This window comes from Lactuca sativa, chromosome 1, assembly GCF_002870075.4.
Source record: "Lactuca sativa cultivar Salinas chromosome 1, Lsat_Salinas_v11, whole genome shotgun sequence".
In the NCBI taxonomy this organism is placed as follows: Eukaryota; Viridiplantae; Streptophyta; class Magnoliopsida; order Asterales; family Asteraceae; genus Lactuca; species Lactuca sativa.
In genome coordinates, this window is record NC_056623.2 from 82327544 (window position 1) to 82352348 (window position 24805).

A 24805-nucleotide genomic window follows, 5' to 3' on the forward strand; every position below is an offset into this window, starting at 1 on the left:
AAACTAATAAAAATAAGGAAATAAAATAAGCTATCAGTCACCTCAACCCAACCCCCAATCAAACAATCATGTGCACATAAATATCATACGCAAGCTAGCATGTACAGATAGTCATACATATCTAATAGATCACTAACATAACATCATCTTATAACCAGGATAGTGATCTAACATATCACTAACATAGCATTATCCTATATACCAGGATACAGACATAACCGGTCACTAACATAGCATTATCCTATATACCAGGATACCAACCTAACAGGTCATTAAGCATATCATCATGCAATAAACTCGGATACAAATCCGAAAAGGGTCGGCATTGGTACATTCGACCCTATTAGTATAGTGAGGACAACTCACCTCACAATGTCAATCGAAACTGAAATATCAAACTCCCAAATCACGGCTCCAACCACCAATGATCCACTTCCATAAATACCCAAATTACCAAAGTACCCTTAGAAGTCAAATTGGTCAACCCTTGGTAAAAGTCAAAGTCAACAGCAAGGTCAACAATCCATGTTGACCCAACTTGTCGAATGTAACTCCCTGACTCATCGAGTTCCTTCAGAACTCAAGAAGTTGTGAAAACCCTAGTCGACTCGCCGAGTTTCTAAACAACTCGTCGAGTCCATGCAGAACCAAAAACAAGCAATCTTCATCCGACTCGTCGAGTTGACCATGCAAGTCGTCGAGTCCCTTTAGTCCTTTTCCTATTCAGACGCCTTTAAGCAAGACCAAGGCCCCAAATTGTAGATCTAGCCTCTTAGGGCATGGTTACCACGTAAAGTTGCAAACTTTACGTGCATGCAAGGCCTTAAATGCCAAAACCAAGCTAAGGAAGAGGTTTAAGCCAAAGAGAAGGGGCAAAGCATGATAAATTCAATAAATTTATGACTATGAGGGCTTAAAGGAGTCCATATTTGTAGTTACAACTTCAGATCATGCTCAATACCCTAAATTACCCATAAATATGCTAGAAATGTATTTAAACCCTTGAATGAGGAGATCTATCACTACAATGATCAAGGTAACAACTTGTTACCTTCAAATGGAAGCTAAAATGGAGTAGGTACTGGATCTACAAGTTTCTCCTTGATCAAAGCTCTTGAGTCTTCAAGTTAATTGCACTAAAACCACCTTCCAAGCTTTTACACACACAAAATGGAAAGTAATACACGATTAGGGTTTTCTGAGGTCAAGGGGCAATAAGAGAGGCAGAGGGTGGCTAATGAGCCTTTAAATAAGGTGCAAAACCCTAGAAATTAGGGTTTCACATTCCAACTCCAACTCGTCGAGTTGGGTCCTCCAACTCGTCGAGTAGGTCCCTTAAATCACGCGGCCATATTTGTTTCTACACGACGAGTTGGGGCATCCAACTCGTCGAGTAGGCCTTTAAATCTGAATATAAAGTTGTAAAATTTATACTTGGGATTCGGGGTGTTACAATTATCCCCCACTTAAACTAGACTTCGTCCTCGAAGTCTGCTGCGGTGAACAACTCCGAATAATGCTTCCACATCTCTGCCTCCGGCTCCCAAGTTCACTCGGATCCCATCTGATGCTCCCATTGTACCTTTACCAAAGGTACTTCCTTGTTCCGTATAACCTTCCCTTTCCTTTCCAGAACGACCACTGGCCTCTCCACGTAATTCAGGCACTCGTCGACCCGTATATCATCGAATGACACCACTGCCTCCTCATCTAATATGCACTTCTATAATTGTGAAACATGGAACGTGCTATGGATCTAACTAAGCTCCGCCAGAGATCCAGTCTATATGTCACTTTGCCAACCCTGGAAATGATTCAGAATGGCCTAATGTATCTGGGACCCAACTTCCCCCTCTTCCTGAAGCGAGTCACACCCTTCTAGGGTGAGACCTTTAGGAGTACCATGTCACCGACCTGAAACTCCAACTCCGCTCGGCGTCGGTCGGCGTAACTCTTCTGCCGACTATGTGCGGTCTACAACCGTTGTCTGATATGTTGAATCATATCAGTAGTCTGCAGGACTACCTCGATTCTGATGGGTTTTTAGCACTCTAACTAGCATACAATTTTAATAATCAAACAAGACAACTAGTTAGGTAACTTACCTCTTAGTACGACTTGTAGTTCTTGGCCTTCAAAAGCTTTAGCACCTCAAATGTGATGCCTCTAATGTGTCACAAACACCAAGTGCAAAAGGAGGCTTGAGAGAATAAGTTGCTTAGCTCAAAATCAATATCAAACTCTAAGAATGATAGGTGTAACCGATTTTGGCTTCTAGGGGTGTCTATTTATAGTGTGTCAAGTGTTAGGGTTACATCCATGTAAACCCTAATGCACCATGACTCTTCATCTTACTTAGGCTCCATGGGTTAACCTCCATGGACTATCCATGTTGGCTTAGCCCACCCAAATAACCATGGATCATTGGCCCACACTATAAGAATCATTGATTTACCAAATCAGTCCCAGTATATTTAATTAGTCTCTTTTGATCACTAAATTAATTCCAAATTAATTCTTGATCAATAATAATTAAATAATATGATTTCATATTAATATATTATACTTGTAATATATTAATAAATCACAATTAACCTTATTCTCAAAAGTCCATCCTATCAATTTGCATTGATGAAGGCAACCCAAAAGGATCATGCTACTCTCGGGTCAAGTACATACCAATTATAGTTATGGGCTTAGAAACTAAATCCAACTGGTCTGACCCATCACCCTGTGACCAACCTCACCCCAACAGACCGGGGTGTGGCATCTTCGTCCATACAACAACTCATAAGGTGGAGCACCAATGCTGGAGTGATAGTTGTTGCTGTAAGAAAACTCTGCAAGGGGTAGGTAGGAGTCCCAGCTCCCACCGAAGTCAATGACGCATGCCCTTAACATATTCTCGATGGTCTGAATGGTCCGCTCGCTCTGGTCGTCAGTCTGCAGATGGTATTCGGTACTGAAATACAACTGCGTGCCCAGTTCTTCGTGGAACTTCTGCCGGAAACGGGAGGTGAACCGAACATCTCGGTCTAAAACGATAGAGACCGGAACCCCATGACGAGCGACAATCTCATGTATATACACATCGGCCAGCTTCTCGGCCGATGAGCTCTCCCGAATGGGCAGAAAATATGCACTCTTGGTCAATCGATCTACGATGACCCATATAGCGTTGAAACCCTTTGTTGTTCTCGGAAATTTGGTGATGAAGTCCATCGTGATATGCTCCTATTTCCATATGGGAATATCTAGAGACTGCAGCTTGCCATACAGCATCTGGTGCTCGGCATTGACCATCTGGTAGGTTAAGCACCTATCTACATACCAAGCGATCTCTCGCTTCATCCACAACCATCAGTAACTCAAGCTTAGATCCCGGTACATCTTGGTGGCCCTCAGGTGAATAGAGAGGCGAGACTTGTGAGCCTCCTCTAGTACAATCTGTCTGACCCCCACCATACATCAGAACCCAGACCCGACCGCAACGGGTCAATAACCCCCGACTTGTAACACCCATAAAATTCGAGCCAAAAAACATTTTATCTCATTCAAAAACCATTAAGTTCATACAACTTGTTTTCATAATAGTTTAAACATCAGAGTATCTCCCATAACCATACCACATAAATCATAAAACATAAGGAGCGGTACGATCACACCTTCGCCTTGCCACGATCTCCTAAAGTACCTGAAACAATACACTTAACTGTAAGCCTGGAAGCTTAGTCAATTACCCCCAAAATACCAACCACACATAAACATACTCATAACATATCACAAATAGAACAACCATGCACATCGGGTCTACTATGTGTTTGGTCCGCCCGCACCGGGCCTTCAGTCCACCTAGTCTACCCTCTGAGTCTAGACATGTACATCAAGTCTACAATGTGATTGGTTCGCCAGCACCGGGCCTTCAATCCACCTAGTCCACTCTCTGAGTCTATAGTATGACTGGTCCGCCCACACCGGGCCTTCAGTCGGCCTGGTCCACTCTCCGAGCCTCGGCACATCTGGTCCGCCCTCTTGGGGCCTTCAGCCTATCCGGACCGCTCGCTGGGCCTTCGGAATATCCGGTCCGCCCTGGGTATGTTGGCCTACAACACAAAACATGACTTGCCTCAACCCACCCCCCGTCAAACAACCATGTGCACATCAAACAATTAATCACATAATAATTCCTTAACCAGACAAACAGTCTAACATATCACATAGCATATCAACATCCTAACCAGGATTCCGACCTAACCGGTCACTAGCATAACATCACCCTATATACCGGGTACTGTGACAACCGTCAAATTCTGGTCAAGTCAAAGTCAAATAAAGTCAACAAGTCAAACCGGTCAACCAAACTAACCCTTGTGTACTAGGGCTTACATTAGGTAATTACTATACAACTCGCTATTCTAATGAGAAATCATAAATTGAAAAGTTCGTACATCTAGATTTCCTTAACCTAAAACTATGGTAAGTAACGAACCAAACCGATAAAACGATGTTGCATACTCACTGGGAGTGTGTAAGATCCTTAAACATGGCTTAACGGGGCTTATAGACCTTGCGTTGCAGAGCCAAGCACTCAAAAAGGTCATAAAAGAAGCCTCTCCCAATCTCTTTCGCTTTATCTCTCACTACCCCAAATCTCTCCAAGTATGTGAAATCTCTCCCAAATCTCTCTTTGTATGAGAAATCTCTCCAAGAATGTGAAATCTCTCACAAATCTCTATTCGTATGAAAAATCTCTCCAAGAATGTGAAATCTCTCCCAAATCTCTCTTTGTATGAGAAATCTTTCCAAAAATGTGAAATCTCTCCGAAATCTCTCCAAGATTGTGAAATCTCTCCCAAATCTCTCTCCATATGTGAAATCTCTCCAAGATTGTGAAATCTCTCCCAAATCTCTCTCCATATGTGAAATCTCTCCAAGATTGTGAAATCTCTCCCAAAATCTCTCTCAAAACCCCTTTCGATTTATTTTGATCATTTGGGGGCATCCCGGTACTTGGTTTGATGAGAAACCACTCAAGGAGGGGAGATATTTTGGAACACAACCCCATAGGGTCGAAGCCTCTCTACAGGGGCCAAGTCCTCTTAGATCCGAGGCCACATGAACTGAGTCTGAGGCCCTTGAGCAGCCGCAGTCTTCGGACCGCAATGGGGTAGTCGCAGCAAGCTGACCGCAGCAAGCCGACCGCAGCCAGCGAGCCGCAGCCTCCTGACCGCATCAGACCTCCCCCTTCGGACCGCAACCCCCTTTTCCCTCTGGATCTAGTGCTGTTAAGGCCGGAGTTACCCTCCTGACTTCGGATTTTGCCACTTTCCACCCGGTTTTCGACCACGACTCCGTTTTAAGCCCGTTTTTCATCATTTTAACGCGAGATTTTCTCCAAAAATCATATTTTAACATATAAGACCCTAAATATTCATAATATAAACATATTTTTATGGAAATATTTATTTAAGAATAAAATCTATTAAGTGAGATCTTGAGGTGGAGTGTGGATCTTGCCATAATATTTGACACAAACAACCACCCCATGCCCATTCCTTTGACCAGCTATTGTACTCCCCACCACTCCTAGTCACCTCATGGTACTACCCCATGATGGGTTTTAGCCATAAGAACTTTCCTATGTGCGCATGCAAAACCCTAATGCTTGGATCTAGGTTTTCTAATTAAACATGCTTTGAATCCAATACTTCTAATGACTAATTAGGTTTAAGAACAATACAAAATCATATCTAGAATCATACATTTGAATCTCTTGTTTGATCTAGTTGTCTTGGAGCTCTAGAGTCACAATTGTAACTCCTCTAATTGCTTACAAACACCAAATAGCAAGGAGGATGATTTGAGAGAGAGGAAAGGGGAGGAAATTCGGCCAGGGATTCTTTATTCTCAATGAAGTGTCGATTTCCCTTTGCCATAGGGTCTATTTATACTTGTAGACTCCTTAAGGGTTACAACTTAAACCCTAGTTGGATAATCTTCTCTTAAAGCAATCCATATCCTTTCCTTAGATATCCTTGGATGATTTTAAGCTATCCCTAGCTTCTAGAATTCGTCCATTCTCTATCCAATAAGGATTTACAGTCTAAAGTTTAACTATCAAACAATTGACAGTTTATACCCTCTTATTTAATTAATCTCTTTAAGTCACCAAATTAATACCAATTAATTTATGACTTATATTAATCAAATAACAATATTATTATTCCTTATATTATTCTCATAATATATTAATAATATTTATTCTATCTTAATAAATCATCCTATCAAGTTGCTATGGTGAAGGCAACCCGAAAGGACCATGCACAATCGGGTCAAATACTTGCCTAATATAGTTGCAGCCTTAGACACTATTCCAACAGTCTCCCACTTGGATAAGTCTAGTAACTATATGCACAAGTACAATTCGATTTGCAATCGTAGCTCTCAAAGATGCTGTCAAACTCTGATCTAATCAATCTTGTCCTTTAGATAAGGGATCATACAGTCCTCTGTTAGATATCATGCTGACAATTCTGTGGAATGATTAGTCAAGCATTTAGGTTTCTCGATCTCTGATTTATTTGACATAGAACTTAATCGAACACATCAATTCAGTTTTGACTGGGCCCAGCACTTAAGTCAAATCAAAGCATCGAGCGGCCGAGATATCACTTTTACCTTCTTAGGATAAAAGTTACAGATAAACTTCGACTTATATGCATTTACTTATTCATTAACCAACTATACACAACAATGCGTTTTATGACACCGAGTTACTGATGCGTTTTCGCATTATCAATATACAATCAATTAACAAATAACAAACCATATATCTAGGTTTTAAGACTATATGATATTATCGTCTTGCGATCACCCTTTTATATCATATTCCATAAGGTGATTCCAGCAAGCACGGGTTTGTTCCAATGCTCAAAACCAGTTGATAAGCACTCATGAACGTCACAACAATCTTTTGCTATGTCTAATACCATTTAGACAATCTACGCACCAATTCACGACAATCTTCATTCATATCTACTTCCAACATATGAACGATTGTGGACAATTTGAATAATTCAATTATTCTTAATAAACTCAATTATTCTGGAAGTCAAAACATGCAAAATGAAACAATAGTTAAACAATCAACATAAGATAGTAACATTACTCATTAATAAAACTCATTTATTTAATCATCAAATGTTAATTACATTTATCTATTACACGTTTCTACTACTATCTAATCTATGCTAATATCATCCTTCAGCCCAATACTCCTAGCATGCTGTAAGTGCTTAACCCTACTCAGTCCCTTCGTAAGCGGATCTGCTGGGTATCTTCTGATGATATCCTCTTCACTACGAGTTGTCCTTCTTCTACACGATGTCTAATAAAGTGATATTTTCTATCGATATGTCTTGATCTACCATGATCCCTCGATTCCTTGGTCAAGGCAACCGCTCCTTCATTATCACAGAAAATCTCCATGGGCTCCTTTATGGCGGGTACAACTCCAAGATCACCGATGAAGTTCTTCAGCCATACTGCCTCCTTCGACGCTTCGCTCGCTGCAATGTACTTTGATTCGCACGTTGAATCAGCTACGGTTTCCTGCTTGGAACTTTTCCATGTCACTGCTCCTCCATTCAGGGTAAAGACCCAGCCCGACTGCGAACGGTAGTTGTCCCTATCGGTCTGAAAACTGGCGTCATTATACCCTAGCACCTTCAAGTCATCACTCCCTCCGAGGACTAAGAACCATTCCTTCGTCCTCCGAAGGTACTTAAGGATATTCTTCACCGCAATCCAATGGTCTCTGCCAGGGTTCCCTTGATATCTACTAACCATGCTCAAAGCAAAGGCTACATCAGGGCGAGTACAAGTCATAGCGTACATGATTGAGCCAACTGCGAAAGCGTATGTTACTCGGCTCATTTATGCTATTTCAGCTTCAGTACTCAGACTTTGAGTCTTACTCAACTTGGCATTACTTTGTATCGGTAATTCTCCCTTCTTCGAGTTTTCCATACTAAAACGTTTTAGTACCTTCTCTAAGTAAGTGTTCTGACTAAGTCCAATTAGTCTCTTACTTCTTTCTCTTACTATCCTTATTCCCAAAATGTAAGAAGCCTCTCCGAGGTCCTTCATAGCGAAGCACTTCCCGAGCCAGGACTTAACCTCCTGCAGAGTCGGGAAGTCGTTTCCTATGAGCAATATGTCATCGACATATAGAACGAGGAAGCTTACTATACTCCCACTGGCTTTGACATATACACAAGATTCATCTTCGCTTCGTACAAATCCAAACTCTTTGACTTTCTCATCGAAGCAAAGATTCCATCTGCGAGATGCTCGCTTAAGTCCATAAATGGACTTCTCAAGCTTACACACTCTATTCGGATGCTTCGGATCCACAAACCCCTCTGGCTGAGCCATGAAAACATCCTCATCCAACTTTCCGTTAAAGAAAGCGGTCTTGACATCCATCTGCCAAATTTCATAATCATGAAATGCGGCAATCGCTAGCATCACTCTAATAGATTTTATCTTCGCAACTGGTGAGAAGGTCTCATCATAGTCAACTCCGGGAGTTTGAGTAAAGCCCTTCGCGACCAATTGCGCTTTATATGTGTGTACGTTTCCATCCACGTCGGTCTTCTTCTTGAAGATCCATTTGCACCCAACGGTCTTACGTCCGGGCACATTATCAACCAAATTCCAAACTTGGTTATCATACATGGATTGGATCTCGTTATCCATTGCCTCTTTCCACTTTTCAGACTCCGGGCCTGCCATGGCTTCCTTATAGCTATTAGGTTCATCAAGATTTATTAGTGTACCATCACTAATATACGTGTCCCCTTCGGTAGTAAAATGAAAACCATAAAACTGGGGTTGAACTCTAACTCTATCGGAATGTCTAAGAGGTAAGGATTCGTCAATCAGTTCAACCGGAGTTTCCTCCTCGAGTTGAGTGCCAGCGGTAGAGGTTCCTTCATCTATCAACTCTTGAATCTCTTCAAGCTCGATTTGCCTCCCACTGTCTCCTTGGCTTATGAGTTCTCGCTCTCGGAAAACTCCTCTCCTCGCAATAAAGACAACATTGTCCTTCCGTCTATAGAAGAGATATCCAAAGGATTTCTGCGGGTAGCCGATGAAAATACATCGCTTACTACGAGGTTCGAGCTTGTCGTGAGTATCTCGTCTTACAAAAGCCTCGCAACCCCAAACCTTGATATGTGCTAACGAGGGAGCTTTCCCTGTCCACATCTCGTGAGGTGTTTTGGCAACCTTCTTAGTAGGGACTCGGTTAAGGATATGGGCGGCAGTCTCTAAGGCATACACCCAAAAAGAGATAGGTAGCGAAGCACGACTCATCATAGAGCGAACCATATCTAATAAGGTTCGATTACGCCTTTCTGCCACACCATTCAACTGTGGTGTCCTAGGAGGCGTCAATTGTGAAACTATTCCACACTCCTTGAGATAATCGTGGAACTCAAGACTTAAGTACTCTCCTCCTCGATCGGATCGAAGCATCTTGATTTTCCTGCCCAATTGATTCTCCACTTCATTCTTGAACTCTTTGAACTTTCAAAAGTTTCTGACTTTTGCTTGATCAAATAGATATACCCATATCTACTATAGTCATCGGTAAAAGTCACGTAGAAGCGGTTCCCATCCTTCGTGGTTGATCTAAACGGTCCACATACATCGGTATGTATTAGGTCCAATAGACCCTCACCCCTTTCGCAAGTACTTGTGAAGGGTGACTTGGTCATCTTTCCAAGTAAACAAGACTCGCACGTGTCATCTTCCCTAAGGTCGAATGACTCCAACACTCCATCCTTTTGGAGTTGGGCTATGCGTTTCTTGTTGATATGTCCAAGACGATAGTGCCACAAGGATGCTCTATCCATACTATTGGAAGAATCTATGTTCAAAACATCATTTCCTAAGTTATCAACAATCATAACAGTTTCATATATTCCATTACATGGTATAGCTTCAAAATAAAAGACACCATTTAGATAAGCTAAAATAGAACCATTCTCATTATTAAAAGAAAATCTAAAACCTTGTCTAAACAAACCATGAAATGAAATGATGTTTCTAGCCATTTCTGGCGAATAACAGCAATTGTTCAAATCTAAACATAAATTATTTCTAAGCACTAAAGAATACACTCCAATCTTGGTCACAGGTGACGATCTTCTGTTCCCCATGATTAGATTGATCCTTCCTTGCTCCACATCCCTACTTCTTCTTAGTCCCTGCACATTAGAACAAATGTGATAACCACAACCGGTATCAAGAACCCAAGAAATAGCATGATTAGAATCGTTAGATTTAATTGTGTATATACCTGCGAAAGATGGCTTGATCTTTCCTTCCTTGATGGCTTGCAGGTACTCTGGGCAGCTTCTCTTCCAATGTCCTATCTTATGGCAGTGGTGGCACTCTGTCTCCTTTGGGTTAGGGCAGAGCTTAGCAGGATCAAATTTGGTCCCACTAGAAGAGGCACCATCTCGGGCTTTAACCTTGCGATAGTTCTTAGACGAGGCCTTCCTCTTCTTTCCCTTCCCTTGACCAATAGCCAAGACAGGAGCAGCGGGTGGATTGGGAGTTGGTGCAACAGACTTGTCTTTGAAGTTGCTCTCAGCGACCCTCAAGAGACCTTGGAGTTTGCTTAGGGTGACCTCCTCTTTGTTCATGTGGTAGGTCATCCTAAATTGATTGTAGCTCAGAGGCAAAGAGTGAAGCACCATGTCGATCGCCAAGTCTTCCCCAAAGTCAACATTTAACTTGTGAATGCGGTCGACATACCTTTGCATCTTTCGCAGGTGCACGGTAAGAGACTCTCCATGACCCATCTTAGCGGAAATCATGTTAGTGAAAATCTCATAACGCTCTTGTCTAGCGTTTTGGTGGTATCTCTCCAATAAGTCTTGATGCATCTCGTACGGGTACATGTCCTCATAGGACTTTTGGAATTCAGAGTTCATGGTGGCTATCATGACGCAATGTACCTTCGTTGCATCGCGCTCATGAGTTTCAAAAGCGGTCATTTCAGCCGGAGTAGCCATTTCAGGGTTGATTTTCTCGAGCTTCTCATCGAGGACATACTCCTTATCCTCATAGCGAGCAATGGTGCGAATGTATCTTATCCATTCGCTAAAGTTCGTTCCATCAAAGGTAACCTTTTGACAAAGGCTCATTAATGTGAAAGAACTAGCAGCAGCGTTGTTTGCGTTCGACATCTACTAATAGAAAGGACAAAGATAGATTAGAATATGAATCCCTAATTATCACCCAATAAGAAAATTAGGGCTAGGATCCAACAACAATATTTACATATTAGAAAAGGGATGCCGTAATCTAACATGCAAATAATATGAAGGTAAGCGAATGACGATTCACTAATTCTCCACCATAAAAACCTAACTATAAGTCCTAAATGTATTGAGAATTCCTAGGTTCGGATGAGATTCATTGAAACCATTCAATGGCATGTTTAAATCTCGATATGCCCCTCTTGTTTGTGACTGGGATACCGAGGATCACAAAGCGGGTGTAAATTACCATGCAAATTCACATGGTGACTTCATTGTAACGATCACCTATTCGATGTGCCGGTAAACCACACACGCTCCATCGAACTATGATAAACAATGAGTCACCCTTTGCCACCTTTGCTTAGAACCAATTAGTGTGCCGGTAAACCACACACGCTCCACTAACTTCTTAGCAAGAGTGCAAAGTGTGATTTCATGGGATTGCATCAATTCACTTTTCCTAAAGTAACTAAGATTGGGAAATTTAAAATATGTGTAGTTACTTTGTATTTCCTATTATACTTTTAATGAGAGGATGAGGTTGCCCTATCCTACCCGTTCGGCTAACGACCCTCCACCGATCAAGCAAGCGGTGGGTGTGAGTGTACACCCATTAAGCGCCATTTTATAGGCCGCAACCTTATACCCACCTTATAGATCGGCTTCGTGAATGAGGCCTACTAACGGTAAGACTAGCATTTTAGTTATATATATATATATATATATATATATATATATATATATATATATATATATATATTAATCTTGTAATATTATATTATATTAGTATAGGGTTGTATTTTAAACTTTTAAAAACTTAGGGTTTGAAATTTAAATTGTCTAAATTAAAACTTTTAATCACAAAACATAAATTTCAAAACTTGAGGACAAGTTTTAAACATTTAAAACATGGAGGATCAAATAACAAATAATTCCAATTAACAATTAATTTCCTAATTATCTATATTTGATTTATTCAAGATTTCTTTCAAGATAATTACCAATTTAATCAAAATAATTAATTAATTATCATATAAGGAAATTAAATATTTTATTAGTTGGGTTACAACTTAAACCCTAGTTGGATAATCTTCCCTTAAAGCAATCCATATCCTTTCCTTAGATATCCTTGGACGATTTTAAGCTATCCCTAGCTTCTAGAATTCGTCTATTCTCTATCTAATAAGGATTTACAGTCTAAAGTTTAACTATCAAACAATTGACAGTTTATACCCTCTTATTTAATTAATCTCTTTAAGTCACCAAATTAATACCAATTAATTTATGACTTATATTAATCAAATAACAATATTATTATTCCTTATATTATTCTTATAATATATTAATAATATTTATTCTCTCTTAATAAATCATCCTATCAAGTTGCTATGGTGAAGGCAGCCCAAAAGGACCATGCACAATCGGGTCAAATAGTTGCCTAATATAGTTGCAACCTTAGACACTATTCCAACACCCCACTCATTTCCCGCAAACCCACATCCAAATGAGCTGGAAAACCCTCTCTCTCACTCTTCACTTCACTCATTTTCCTCATTTCCACAAAGTATCAAACACCACTTTTCTCTCAAATCCTCTCACTCAAATTCGAGATTTAAGGGCTGATCATCAAGTTTTCTCTCATTTTTGGTAAGTTTCATCACCCTCCTTATGGTTATTACATTCCCTCTTACTCAAATCATAAATATTTTACACAAACATCATCACATTCATGTTAGATCTTCGAATCTTCAAGTGATCCTTCAAGTGTTCTTGAGTTGAACACTTCTCATCTTCAACATTCACCCACTGAAATCTTATAAGGTGAGTTCATACCCCTATCTTTTCATGTTTTTCTTAAGTTTTAAGGGGGAGAATACAAGTTAAAACACCAAGAACACAACTAAACTCATTTAACAGCCTTCATCATAAAAGTTCAACTCCATTCACGGACTGTTTTGGAAAACTTAAACATTTTAGTTTTCAAAAATGTTTTAGGTACAAGTAGTTCCAACTCTTAGATTTAAAATGACTACTTGCACATCTCCACACAATTTTTTTATGATTTATGGTGATTTTTACAAAACTGTCTATCATTTCAAGAAGCAATCCGGACCAGTCTGTGATTATGGACGTATTCACACATGTTGGAGGCCACTAAAAATCATGAGAAAAATTATGAATAAACTAGATACATTTTATGAACTCCCAGAATTTACAAAATCAGTTTTCGACTTCATAGGATTTTTCTAAAACTGTGTAGGAAAGTAAAAATCTAGATAACAGTTTCCTTTGCTGCTCAGGGCCCTACCAGAAATCCACCCCTTTCCTTGTTAGACGAGTGATGGGTACTACAGTCTTGGAGAAATCCTGTATGAATATCCAGTAGTACCCAGCCAATACTAAAAAGCTCCTGATATCCGATGGAGATTTCAGAACCTCCTACTGCATAACCACGTCGATCTTGGCCGGATCGACCAAAGTCCCCTCCTGGTTAACGAGATGTCCAAGGAACTGAACCTCTCTTAACCAAAACTCGCACTTCGAGAAATTGGCATAAAGTCGTTCTTGCGTCAAGACTCCTAATAGCTCCCGCAGATGTTCCTTGTGCTGCTCTCTTGTCTCGGAGTACAACAAGATATCATCTATGAACACGATGACCGAGCGATCGAGCATCAGTCTGCAGACCCGATTCATCAGGTCCATAAACACTACCGACGCGTTGGTGAGCCCAAACGACATCACCATGAACTCGTAATATCCATAACGAGTCTGGAACGCAATCTTCTCCACATCCTCCTCCCTAACCCTGACCTGATGGTACCCAGACCTCAGGTATATCTTAGAGAACCAAGATGCTCCCTGCAATAGATCGAAAAGATCATATATCCTCGAGAGTGGATAACGGTTCTTCACCGTCAACTTGTTTAACTCCAGGTAGTCAATGCACATCTGGTGCGAACCATCCTTCTTCCTAACGAAGAGAATCGGCGCTCCCAACGGAGAATGGCTCAGATGAATGATCTGCTTGCCCAGCAGTTCCTACAGCTGTGATGACAACTCCAACATCTCTGGTGGTGCCAATCGGTACGGAGAATTGGCGATAGGGGCCGCACCTGGCACAAGGTCGATCCTAAACTCGACCTGCCTCTCCGGAGGCAGTCTGGCTAACTCCTCCGGAAACACGTCAACGAACTCCCCGACTATTGGAACCTCTAAAACTGAGGTCTGATCCCTGACCCGCGTATCCACCACATACGCTAGATAACCCGCACACCTGTGCTGAATACTGCCGAGCCCTGGCAGCTAAGCAAAACCCTGAACCCACTTTGGTGCCCTCGCCGTAGATAATCAGTTCTCCCCCACTTGGGGTTCGAACTACCACCCGCTGACCCTCGTAGTCGATCATGGAAGTGAAGCGACTAAGCCAGTCCATACCCACAATCACACATACATCCCCCATGGGAATCAGAATCAAGTCTATCGGGAAAGATACCCCGAAGATCTCCAACACGCAACCCCGACAGACTGAAGAAGCGGAAATCCCATGTTCGTTGGCGATAGAGACTCACAACGGACACTCTAACACCCCTGCTAGCAAACCAAACTCTTTACTGAATGATTGAGAGACAAATAACTGACTCGCCCCAGAGTAAAGTAATACCAAAGCAGGTAAGGAGTTCACTAAGAACGTACCTAATCATAGGTACAAACACATAAGTATAAAAAAATATAATCAGTAAGATAAAGGATATAAACATACCTACAACCACAACCGGTGTTGTCCTGGCCTCCTCGACTGTATGTTGAAAGGCGTGTCCCCGAGCCTTCGGAGGCTCTGCTCTACCCTGACCCCCGTTAGTAATCCTCAGTGTAGCTGGCGTTGGAACCTGCGCCAGCCTGGCAGTGAGTTGTGGACAGTTGATCTTCACGTGACCAACTTGTTGGCAGTGGTAGCAGATCCTCATATCCTGAATCGGAGCTGGCTGGTGGCAATCCCTCGCAAAGTGCCCCTCATTGCCGCATTTTCGGCACACATTAACAAATCTACAAACCCCCGAGTGACCCTTCCCGCACTTGCCACAAGTGCGTCCATGCTGGCCTCCCGACCTAGAATCAACAGTCTTAGACCGCTTTGGTGTCGGTTGTGACTACGTCGGGGCCTGCCTCTGCTCCTGTAACTGTAACTCAATATCCAGATCACGCCACCTAGTGGCCTCCTGTAACTCAAGTAGTGTATCGCAACGCTGGGTAGCAACAAACTGACGGATGTCAGTCTTGAGCATGCTCAGATAACGTGTCATCTGAGTCTGCTCGAAAGCAAACCCCAGTCCAAACATCGCCCTCTCAGTGAACATATGGGTGATATCCGTCATCGTCTCAGCATCTTGTCTCAACTCCAAGAGCTCCATAGCTAACCGCTCCCGCTCGACCCGCAAAATGTAGCGAGCACGGAACATATCCCTGAATTGCGCCCAAGTAACCGCAGCTCTCTGATCATCTGTATACGACCCCATCATCAACCTCCACTAGTCCTTTGCCCCGGACCTCAGCAGGTTCAGGCCACATATGACCTTATGGTCAGTACGATATGAACATGTGAAGAAACATCCCTCAACATCATACAACCACCTCATGGCTGCAATCGGGTCCTGAATCCCATCAAAAGTTGGGGGCTTCATGTTATCGAAGTCCCGGTACTGGAAAGCCTGGATGGTCCCACCATCAGCAGTGGCTACCGTTACGGAGGCTACAACGACAACTGTCTCAGCAAGAGCTGCATAGCGCTCATCAAAGTACTCCACCATAGCGGTATTGATAGACCCAAACATCTCAGGCAACTATGCTCGGAACAGAGCAGCAACCTCATTATGCATGATCTCTCAAATCCTGGCGTCCAACTCATCCGACCACATCTGACCAATGACCTCGGGAACTGCTGGTCCCTCCTGACCGTCATCTCCTGATCCTAATCCTGATCCAAATCCAGTCGGGCTTGGCCTTTTAGTTTAGGTCAAATTTTCTCGTTTATATATTTATGAATGGTCATATATGTAACTATAACACCCATAAAAACTATGCCAATTTAAAACTTTTTAAATCATTCAAAACCCATAACTATTACAAATTTTTTTTCAAAATGGTTTTATGTCAGAGTATCGCATAGTTAAATCATAAAAATATAAGGAGGTACACGATCACGCCTTCGACTTTCCGCGATCATCAGAAGTACTTGAAACAAAATCAACAACTGTAAGCCTGAAGCTTAGTGATTTCACCCAAAATATGAACACCATGAAAACCATATCAATATCATATAAACAAACAACATTCATAATGAGCCATCAGCTTGAATGGGCCGCCTCGCAGGGCCATCCGTCTATCTGGACTGCTCTCTGAGCCATCGACACGTCTGGACCGCCTCTCAGGGCCTTCAGCCTATCCGGACCGCTCGCCAGGCCTTTGGCCTGACTAGTACGCCCTAACCGGGTCTTCAGTCGATCCGGTCCACCCTGGCTATGTTGGCACAAGCACAAAGCATGACCGCCTCAACCCAACCCCCAATCAAACAATCACGTGCACATAAATATCATACGCTAGCTAGCATTTACAGATAGTCATATAGATATAACAGATCACTAACATAGCATCATCCTGTAACCAGGATACCAATCTAACAGATCACTAACATAGCATTATCCTATATACCAGGATATTGACCTAACCATTCACTAACATAGCATTATCCTATATACTAGGATACTGACCTAATAGGTCACTAAGCTTATCATCATGCAATAAACCCGGATACAAATCCGAAAAGGGCCGACATTGGTGCTTTCGACCCTGTTAGTATAGTGAGGACAAGTCACCTCACAATGTTGATTGAAACTGAAATATCAAATTCCAAAATCACGGATCCAACCACCAATGATCCACTTCCATAAATGCCTAAACTACCAAAGTACCCTCAGAAGTCAAATTGGTCAACCCTTGGTGAAAGTCAAAGTCAACGGTCAAGGTCAATAGTTCATGTGCCCAACTTATTAAGTGTAACTCCCTGAATCGTCGAGTTCCTTCAGAACTCAAGAAGTCGTGAAGTCGCCGAGTTTCCAGACAACTCGTCGAGTCCATGCAGAACCTAAAACATGCAATCTTCATCTGACCCGTCGAGTTGACCATGCAACTCGTCGATTCCCTTCAATTCTTTTATTATTCAGACGCCTTTAAGCAAGACCAAGGCTCCAAATTGTAGATCTAGCCTTCTAGGGCATTGTTACCACGTAAAGTTGCAAACTTTATGTGCATGCAAGGCCTTAAATGCCAAAACCAAGCTAAGGAAGAGGCTTAAGCCAAAAAGAAGGGCCAAAGAGTGATAAATTCGATAACTTTATGACTATGAGGGCTTAGAGGAGTCCAAATATGTAGTTACAACTTCAGATCATGATCAATACCCTAAATGACCCATAAATATGCTAGAAATGGATTTAAACCCTTGAATGAGGAGATCTAACACTAGAATGATCAAGGTAACAACTTGTTACCTTCAAATGGAAGCCAAAATGGAGTAGGTACTGGATCTACAAGCTTCTCCTTGATCCAAGCTCTTGAGTCTTCAAGTTCCTTGCACTAAAACTACCTTCCAAGATTTTATACACACAAAATGGGGAGTAATACACGATTAGGGTTTTTTGAGGTCAAGGGGGCGATAAGAAAGGCAGAGGGTGGCTAATGAGCCTTTAAATAGGGTGTAAAACCCTGGAAATTAGGGTTTCACATTCCAGATCCAACTCGTCGAGTGGGTCCCTTAAATCACACGGCCATATCCGTTTCTTCACAACGAGTTGGGGCATCCAACTCATCGAGTAGGCCTTTAAATATTAATATAATGCTGTAAAATTTATACCTGGGAGTCGGGGTGTTACACTGCATGGGGAGGGCTAAGGTAGTCCTCCAGACTACCGAACTCATCCAACAGATCAGACAGAGATTGCATATAGCTCAAAGTCGGCAGAAGAGCTATGTCGACCGGCTTCAATCGGAGTTGGAGTTCCAGGTTTGCGATATGGTGCTACTGAAGGTCTCACCCTAGAAGGGTGTGATAAGCTTCTGGAAGAGGGTGAAGTTGGGTCCCCGGTATATTGAACAATTTCGTGTGATCACCAGGGTGGGCAGGATGGCCTACCAGTTGGATTTGTCGAGTGAGCTCATCCAAATCCACAACACTTTCCATGTTTCGCAGTTACGTACGTGCGTGATGGACGGCAAGGCAGTGGTCCATTTGGATGATATTCAGGTTGATGAGCGTCTGAATTATATTTAGAGGCTGGTAGCGGTGGTGGAGAGAAGGATGAAGGTCCTATGCAACAAGGAGATACCTTTGGTAAGGGTTTAGTGGCAACCACGGAAAGGCTCCGAGTGGACCTGGGAACCAGATTCGGAGATGCGAGAGCATTATCCTGAGTTATTTGCAGCAGCGGACTTCGAGGACGAAGTCTAGTTCAAGTGGGGGATGATTATAACATCCTGATGATGAGGTATTTTCAATTTTAACCCTTTGTATGAGAAATATTGCATTTTTGGCCCTTGTGCATGAGAAAGGTTGCAAAATGGCCCATAGTGGCATTTTCATAATTTTAGGCCGAAGGTTCGTATGTTGGGCGTACATGCTCGGGGGCTAGTACGCTAGGCATACCTTGCGTACGCAGGGCGTATGTGCGAGGGTTTCAAACCCTAAAATTTAGGGCTTGGACCCTATTTAAGCATCTTTATGGCCTCCAACCTCATCTCTAATCCACCTCCAACATCTTCATACGAGTTTTGCAAACCCTAATCCACTTTTGAGCATTATTAAGCTTTATGTGTGTGTGTTTTGGTCACCTTGAAGGAGAGAGGAAGAAGAGAAGAGCATCTTGAAGGGATTGGACTCTTTGGATCCAACATCTCATCATCATTTGTCATCACTTTGAGGTAAAAAGCTTAGATCTTGATGAAGCTATGCATAAATCTAAGTTAGTCATGAAGTTTGTAACCTTTTGGTCCCATTAGTTGGGTATTTTGAGTATGAGCTACTCTAATCCATTTAAGTTGTCCTTTCAGGCATTTTGAGGTGTTTAGAAACATAAAAATGTGGTCTTGATTGTTTCTTCCCTTCCATACATGTGCTATAATGTAACGTCCCGTTTAATAAATTTATAATATTTAACGAGGTGAGGGTGTCGGGGAGCCAATTGATATAATTTTGGATTTTTAGGGTTAATATGTAAGTTCGTGATTTAATTTTTAAAGATTCTTGAGGTTAGGGGCTATTTGGTAAGTTTTGGACCTTATTTGTAATGAATTTATGGAATTAGGGGTTGCATGGTAACTGTTGGGAGTTAATTTGAAAAGAATTATGGAAGTATGGGTTAAAAAGGTAAATATTGGGTTAAAGTTGAAGAAGATTTGGTGGGGAGGGGCTGGTATTGTAAAAATCGCAAATTTTTTGAAGAAAGTCACGGGGTATACCCGGTGCTCCCTCCCAGCGTCTAACCCTAAACCTATCAAGAGCATACATCCGCCATGGGAGACGTCCTAGCCGCCACCCTCCATGTTCGTTCGCCATTCCGATCAGACCAACCGTTGCCGCCGCTAATCCGCCGTCGGGACGCCATCGAGGCTGCTGGACGACAGGAAATTGTTGGGCGTCGCATGCTCGCCGGAGCTGTGAAGCGTGATCATGGCTTTTGTTCTTCGGGAAGAACTCATCCCGGTTCCCTGCTGTGATTGCTTCCTTCCTCTCCGCCTATTTCGTCCCTGTACCGCCGTCGTCATCTCTATTCCGAGCAGCAGCCATAGCGGATCTTCTTCTTTTCCTCTGACTGCCTTGGGCCGCCACGAAAGTGGTAGTGGGAAGGTACATTTTTCAGTGTTCTATCATGATCTATATTGTTGGGTGGTGTTATGGTGTTGTAAGCGAACTTTTGGACAGGAAAAATCCACCGCCACCACCTCAAGGTGGTGGCTGCCATCTATTTTGCTTCCTGCCACCCTACGGCGCCACCAGCTGCCATGAGAGGTGGCTGTAGGTGTGTTTTTGAGTTTGTGCTTGGGTGAAATTGTTGTTCTCGGGAGTTATGAGGGCGAATGGTGGTATGTGTGGTTGGAACCCCCCCCCCCCCCACCACCATCGTGAGGTGGTGGTCGCCGCCATAAGCCGCCACTGACCACCACTACCTAATGTGGTAGTGGGTGGTGCTTAGCATAGTGAACCCTAATTAGCCCAAATGTTTGATCTGGACTAGTTGGATAGTGATAGGGCTAGAAATCCTAATTAGGGTTTAGAAAACCCTAATTGTTGTGTTTGTTGGTTGGGCCTTTTGGGACCCGCATTTGGACCAGTGGACTGAAGATAAAACTCAAAACAATTCTATTATATGATATCTTAGTGGAATAATGGACTTAATGGGTTAATACCTTAATGGGTAAGTGAGAAACACTTAACCCTAATCGTCATTTTATGTGAAAACCCTAATTTTTCTTGAGCCTTGTGTTGGGCTTTCCTATTGGGGTTGGTGCTTGGGCCATTGATGGGCCATCCAAGAGCAGTCATGTGAACTAGAATATTTAGATGGGCTTTAGGGTAAGCCCCATATGATGGTTTGGGCCCAATTTGGAAAATTGGGCCTTGGTGGGCCTAATGGACTTGAGATATTTATGGACCGGATTGGTGGACTATATTTACACCTAATAATGTTAAGGTTGTTCTTAGAACCTAATGGGGTTATTTTTGGGTTTGACTTAGTGATAGAAGCCAGAGTGTAGCAACAACATGTATAGGATCTGTTCGCCATTCGAGGTGAGTCTTCTCACTGTACTTATCTATGTTGTAATTTGTGTGTGACCGGAGGGTCTTATTCTTGTTGATGAACAGAGGGTCTTATTTGCGATACTGACCGGAGGGTCTTAGTATATTATTGACCAGAGGGTCTCTGTACATATAGACCGGAGGGTCTTAGTACACTATCGACCGGAGGGTCTTATTTGTTTATTGTGTGTTATGTGTTATCGTGCATACTGTCTTTGTGACTTATGTTGTTATGGTAATATGTGTATATATTGATCTTATGTGTTTATTTGAGTACTGCGATATCCTGCATTATGTCTATGTGAATTATGTTGTGTATTTATTATGAGCTTATAGAGTTAGGACCGGAGAGTCCACAGAGTTAGGGCCAGAGGGTCCACAGAGTTAGGACCAGAGGGTCCATTAGAGTTGTAGGACTGGAGGGTCCCACTAAGACACATTGACCGGAGGGTCTTACAGAGTTATAGCCTTGAGTGGCTAATGTGTATTTGTGGTATTTTGGGGAACTCACTAAGCTTTGTGCTTACCGTGTTATGTGTTTTAGGTACTTTTTAGGATCATGGATTATTAATCAAACAATTATGGAACTGTGTTTGGTTAAATTGATAATTGGGATTTTTTGTGAAATGCATTATGAGAATTTTTGTAATTTAAAAATGAAAAATTTGTTCGAAAATTTACGGTGTTACATATAAGGACTTAATGGGCTAAGTTGTTAAGGTTTTTGATATTAAGCACTTATTGGTCATGCAAGACCATAAAGTTGGAAACTTTATGGTCAAGAATGATATTTGGGACTTGGATCTGGATTTTAGACGTAAAAGTCGAAGTATTAAGCACTTAATGGGTTGAGATGAGGAACTACTGCGTACCCTGGGCGTATCGTTTGGTACGTTGCACGTACGTGACCAAACCCCCGATTCTGGCCAACCATCGAGTACGTCCCGCGTACAGAATAGTAGGCCCCGCGTACGAGGCCTGAGTTCAGCTCGGTTGGGTTGACTCAGTTGGTTATGTTGATTTGACCGATTTTGACCTAGGGGTATTTTGGGTATTTTGAGCTTTTAATTAAGATTAGGTCCTTGGTATTGGTTAGGTGGTCGATTGAGTCGATATCCGGAGCCAAGATTTATTTCAGCTTGCATTCAGACTGAGAGGTGAGTTTCTTCTCAATGTACCTGATAACTTCATTTTATTTACTTCTTTTTATAGTTTATTTTAGCACATTTCATTCGCATTTTAGTTAATTTCCATGCATATTTTCCCTTTTGTTATTTTTATGACCATTTCGGGGGTACTTTCTAGTTTCTTGAGCATTATTGCAGATTTTCTTGGAGACTAGCTGAGCGGGACTCTTGGGAGGCGATTGGGCTTGAAGGGAAATGGGGATTTCGTGCTTGATTGCTATGGAGGTGATTCATGGAGTGGACTTGTCAATTGCTTGAAGGCTTGGAAGTGTTGAACTTTAGATTTGAAAAGCACGGGAAAATTCTTGAGTGTGCAAGATCGATGTTTAAGAGTTTGCGGAAGTTTTGAGTGATGTGGAAAGACAAATTGGGCTTTAATTGAAGAAATATTGAAGAAAAATGGACTAGGAGTTGATTGGATTCGAACTGGGCCATTGGATTAGCTTTGGGGGCCCAAGACTTGAAGAAGCCCAAAATTCCCGTCGAAGCCCGCGGCCTGCGTGAGATTACCCGCGGCCCGTGTAGATTTCTGACAAGGGCATTTTCGGGATTTTACTTAGAGCTCTGTATTGGGAAGGTTGGTGTGCCTCTTTAGCCTTATCTTGAAGGTCCGAGTTTGACTTGTTCTCTCTGGAGTTTGGAGTGCTTTTGAAGGCCAAGAACACCTCAAGAACATCTTGATTTCACCTCTTGATTATTGTAAAATGTTTGGTACAATTTTCTCTAACTTTGTTTCTTTGAGTTTAGCCATGCTTGGCTAAACTAATCTTGGTTGACTTTTTGTTGAATCCTTTGAATTTTTGTTGAATATTGAAGAATCCATGAACTTGTTCTTAAATCTTTATGGAAATGTTTTGTGTTTTATCATGTTATCACTACTAGTATGTTTTCATTCATGAGTTTAAATGTGTTTGTGGTGATTAGTTGGCTAATTTCTTGATTAAGTAAAGGATCCTCAAATTAGCAAGAAACAAATGATTTTTGTGTTGTTTTTGCTTCACACAATCATAAAAACATTTCCTCCAACATGGTGGTGAAAGCATTTGACTCATCTTGGATTTGGTGACTTTTTGGTTCTTAATGCTAGTTGACTTTCAATAATTACATGCTATTTGGAATTAGTGACTTTGACTAAGGAAATTGTTATGAGCTTCTCTAGCCATTTCAACAATTAAGAAAAGTCTAGGTAATCTCAAGCTCCTTGGATTACTATAGCCAAATTAAGGATTTAAATCAAAGTATTGCACCATTGGATTCTAATGATATGTTCATCAAAAGTCAAAGTGAGGAAACTTTAAGTCAACCATCTCTCCCTTATTGATTTACATCAAACTCTTATTTTTGTTGCATTTGTCTATTTAAATCATAGTTAATTCTAGTTTGTTTCAAGCATTTCAAAACACCAAAACCCCCCATTTTATTTTTATTGTCATTTTACAAGTATTTTTACAAAGAGATTTTTCATAGAGTTATCAATTGAACCAATCTCCGTGGATTCGATCCATTTACCACTATACATTATTTTAGTGTGTAATATTTAGGATTATTATTTGTGTTGGCCTCGACAACCACCAGTACCATGGATCGAAGGCACTAATGCCGACCCACTAGATTATTTATCTTGGTTAGGATAGTATTATGCTAGTTTGTTGCTGATTAGTAGATCTGCATGATTATCTATAATTGTTGGTTTTATGTTTATGTTTATCTGTTACGTGTGTCGACATATTGTGTTGTGTTGAGGTTGTACTGCTTTGTGTTGTAGCCAACAAACCCGTGAGCATTCTAGATATGAGATGAGGGCCCGATTGGCATGCCAGATTAATACTATGGGCTCAGGGGTAATCCTGTCTTTCTAGTTGTGGACTTGGTATATGTTGTTATATGTGTGTGTTGGTACTTTGGGGGAACTCACTAAGCTTTGGCTTACAATTTTTAGTTTATCGTTTATGATACTTCAGATGATCGTAGAAAGGCAAAGGCGTGATCGTACATAGCTTCCCGTTTTATGTCACTAGGTCTTGGGAAAACTCCGATTTGAAAAATGCTTTTGAAACAATGACTATTTTTTGTAAACAATGTTGATTAATTGTTGATTTTGAAAATTTTAAATTTATTGTGATTTTTGGTGTGTTACACACTTAGTTTCTTGGAATTCCCATTAAGATTATTTTTCCGATCGTTCTCTCATGCATATTTGGTGCCTCCCTCTCTCTCTCTCTCTCCGGTGGTAGCCGGAAAAGAGGAGTCAACACCTAGGTCAACTTATCGATGTATATGGTTAGCTCTGTGAGTGAGTAGGATGTTTCATTATTCAATTTTGTAAAATTGATGATGATAAATCATTTTTTTTAACCGGCAAATATAAATTTATAACTCAATCCTAAACTAACACATAATTCTATCTATATTCACGACGAGACTTGAACCCTAGACCT